Below are 4,171 nucleotides of genomic sequence, written 5' to 3' on the forward strand. Positions count from 1 at the left end.
TGGGGATGGGAACAAGTCAATCACTGTCTACGGTAACGGCAGCATTACAGTCGGCGCAGCCCAACAGGCGGGAGCTGAAAGAAGGGCAGCTAGATTTCAGTTTACTACGTCATTTCTGAACTGGGCATAACTTTATACCACCACAGATTCATTCCAGAGACCAGAGCATTGTAACATGGTTACAAAATATAGCAAGTATGCTTCCCCCCCACTCCTTTGTGTCTGTCGGTGTCGGCGTGTTTTGTCCCGGTTCAGGCTCCTCTGAAAAACGGCAGGGAGGAACGAGAGGCGGACACCAGCCCCTCGCTCCACCTCCTTGACAGGGGTTTTCCTCCTTCTCCTCCCCTTTCTCCCTCCGGCTCTCCGCGGCCCTCTCTCCTCCCTCTCCCCTCCCTCTCTCCACTCGGGTCTCCGGGTTTCTCTCCGGTGTCACGTTACTGCCTCTGCCTGGGGAGGGGCGGGGGGCGCGGCGATGATTCGCAACGAGGAAGAAAGTTTCTGGGTGTTTTTTCCTTCCCCCTTTCGCTACAATCTGGCCTCCGTGCCTGCGCCACCAGCGACCTCTTGGGGGCCCCGCTGACTTCCCTCTCGTAAACAGTCACGGGCAGGAAGAAGCACGACTTCTTTTACTGTGCATTTCATTGCAGAAGCTCGGTTCTCCTTCTGCGTCCCGAACTGTTCGCCGACGGCCGATCACAGGCACCGGGATAGAGATTCAAGACTTTGCTGCGATGGTGAAACAGCAAGTGGTGTAAATTAGAATTCAACGCGCCCCGTGGGGCCAGGCTTTCGCCCGGACTCCTGAGCAGAAACAGCTTTCTTCTCGCTTGTTCCTCGTGCTGCAGCTACTCATCCACGGTAGCGACCAGAGAGAGACCAGGGTGCGGGGTACGGAAAGACTCAAGGAGGTCATGCCGCTAGCAGATGCAAAGGGGAAAGACCCTACACTCCCACTTCATCCTGCCTCCCGCCCTTCCAAGGGAAGGTAACTCCTGGACCTGGGCAGAAAGGCTGCAGCAAATACAGATCAGCTGATGGGAATGGGCGATGCAGGAAAGGGCTGCCCTCATCAGCCACCCTTTTCGTAAGAATCATTAATGCTCTGTATAGAAGCTGTAACACCTGAGGCTTTAGCGACTTGTCCAAGGCCACAAGAGCTGCTAGCAATCGGGTTGGGAGCTGCATTCAAACCTGTTTGAATAGTAGCCTGGAGCTAACCACTACACAGAACTGTCACCCAGCCAGCGCCCTTTTGTCTCACAATTTGCAGGGTGATTAGAGAGTGAGATAGAACTCATTTAGCCCAGGCCACAGTGAGAAACGGAAACCTCAGCTTTTGATGCTTGTCATCTCTCTCTCCCTACTCACTCTGTACTGTAGCTGACAACCAGATTGAAAGAAGAACCAGGAGTCAGGGACCACGATAAGTCTATGACTGTCCTGACAACCTTTATAAAGTCGGGGTAGCTGAAACATCTTCAACGGAAAATTAGGGAATAGGATCCTGAGATCAAAGCTTACAATTTAAGAATAATTTGGTTAAACCAAAACCCATATGTGAGTATCTCTAGTTCCTGAAAAGCAGTAGAGACACATAGATAAGCTGCAGAGACTTATAAATGAAGTGGGCAGTCACACATATTCACAAGTGCAGGCGCACAAATTCTACTTCCCAGTTTTATGTTGCCCTCGCCCACTTTCTCACTGAAAATCCTAGAGTGTTAATGATTTATCTCACATTTATTGCATGAATCAGAGATTTAGATTTAGATTAATACACACATTGTAGAAATGGCAATCAGTCATTGCTCATTAATGTGAATTAAAACACTGAGTAGCCAGAAAAAGGCTCCCCATTAATAATTTTTGAGTTAATGAAGAGGGGCTACAAGATGGGAGGATCAAAGCAATTTCCATAATATTTTAAGACCACCTTTAACAAATGGGACCTGTACCTGAGGCCTGGCCCCATAATGTGAGTGTTTTTCATTAGAAAAAAATGTGCAAGATCCTCTGGGCTCACAAGGACCACCCCAGGTCTAGAGACTTCTCTCCCAGAATGCACTGAGAAACCTTCTTTTCATTCTCCTAGGACAGAAATCTGAGCAACCATGAGGTTATAACAAGAAGAAAGGAAATAAACATCTCAAAATAAATGTATGGGAATGAAAGTTTGCTATTTTTTTATCCTCACCCTAGGATATGATGTTTTTATTTATTTATTTTCATTGATTCTAGAGAGAGAGGAAGTGAGAGGGAGAGAGAGAGAGACATATGGCTAGGTTGCCTCCTGCATGCGCCCCCACTGGGGATCAAGCCTGAAACCCAGGCTTGTGCCCTGACCCGGAACTCAAAATAACAATGGCTTAAACAAAATGAAAGTGCAAACAAGTCCAGAAATAGGCAATCCAGAGTTCATGAGCCATCTTGGCTCCCATCAGGGACCTATTGGAGCGTTTTGTTCTACCCAGCATGTGGCTTCCATTGTAAAGGTCACCTCATGATTCAAGGTGGCCCTTGGAGCTCCAGTCATTATGTTTATGTTCCAGCTGGCAACAGGGGAAAGCAAAAGAGGGAAAGAAAACTTCCTCCCAGCAGCAAAGGTTCTTTTTAAGCTGTGTTCCAAAAATGCCTCCATCGTCTTCTTAGAGGTCTTTGGCCAAACGATAGTCACCGGACTATGTTCAGTTGTAAGGGAGGACCGGGAAATAGAGACTTCAGCTGGGTACATTGCTGCCACCCAAAAATCAGGATGCTATTACTAAAGTAAGAAAGGACCGGCAACTGTCACGTGGCCATCAGCAGTCCCTGCCAGTCCTCCTTCCTGCTCCCAGCCTTTCCCTCTACATTCCATTCCTCTCACAGCAGCCAGAATGTAATTCCTCTGTTCACAACTTGTCAATGGCTCTTGACATACTTAAAGTAAAAGCCAAAGTCCTTCTGGTGCCCTTCAAGGCCATTTGTGATCTGGCTCCACTGTCAATCTGACCTCATCTCCTATCTCTTTTCCCTTCTCATCCTGCCCCATTGCACATCAGACAGACAAAACTGGCCCCTCTCTCAGGGCCTTTGCATTTGTGGTCTCCTCTGCCTAGGACTTTCTTTTCCCATATTTCCATAGGGTTTGTCCTGTGACTTCCTTCAGTTTCTGTACAATGTTATCTCGTCAAAGGACTCTCCCCTGACTACCCCATACGTAGTGCATGCCTGCACCTACGTTCTTTATTCCCTTGGCCTTCTTGAATTTTCTCCATAGAACCTACCACCACCTGAAATGTTAGCATGTTTTATTTAATGTGTATCTCTCCTCACTAGGAAACAAGCATCATGAGAGCCATGATTTTGTCTCATTCCTTCACTGCTTTTTCCCCAGCACCTAGGACAATGCTGAAAGGTAGTCGTCACTCAGTGGATCAACTCTCATTGCTCTGTGATTCAGGGTGGCCCTGCATCTTACTAGAACGTTCAATGATCATCAAAGGGATTGTTTGACATTAAAATATATATTTGTTAAAAGAAAATGAATGAATGTATCCTTCACCCACTCCATGAACCCTAGTCTAATTAGAAACTCAGCTAATCCCTGTGTTATAAAAGCCTCAAAATTGTAAAAGGAATATGAGTCCAGGGACTTGCTTGCTGTTACCATTCACCTTTGCAGAAGTGTCCTTATCGTCGGGATTGTTGCTCATTTCAGGGAGTGAGGCACTCATGCTCCTGGAAAACCAAGCTCTCTCAGCTGTAGAAGATCACCAAGGCTGTGTTCTACCCTCTTCTTTTACTGCGTGGCTAAAAGTAGGGCTCTTTCGGGAAAATGTTTCAGTTGGATGCCCATATTGCAATGATGGTAAATCACAAACCACCCTGATCTGTTTCTCTGCCTTGGAATTGCGAGTAAGGTGAGAGCATGGGTTTTAATGTAAAGATTAAAACATCACTTGTTTCCAGTCTTGTGGATCCCTGGTCATTGTGTCTATAGGAACTTGGTCTTGGGTTCTCTGTACGCTCCCCAGAGTGCATCCTAAACAGACCTACCCGCACATGAAGAACAAGAGGTGCTCTCCACCCATGCACCCGCATTACCCTGCCCCCTCTCTTAAGGAGACAAGATGTATAAGTAAGCAAGCAAGCAAATAAAGAAAGCACTAAACAAAGGGCTTTTAAATCTTAA

The 4,171-nt window shown here is 46.9% G+C and overlaps 1 long non-coding RNA gene across 1 annotated transcript; it reads left to right on the forward strand.

Annotated features, from left to right (window-relative positions):
• Positions 1–1,219: 1,219 nt before the first annotated feature.
• Positions 1,220–3,868, forward strand: LOC106697241. Its single transcript, XR_001348296.2, has 2 exons — positions 1,220–1,557; positions 2,093–3,868. It is a non-coding gene; the product is annotated as an uncharacterized LOC106697241 (long non-coding RNA).
• The last annotated feature ends 303 nt before the right edge of the window (positions 3,869–4,171 follow it).

Source organism: Myotis lucifugus, unplaced genomic scaffold (assembly GCF_000147115.1).
Source record: "Myotis lucifugus unplaced genomic scaffold, Myoluc2.0 scaffold_57, whole genome shotgun sequence".
Taxonomy (NCBI): Eukaryota; Metazoa; Chordata; class Mammalia; order Chiroptera; family Vespertilionidae; genus Myotis; species Myotis lucifugus.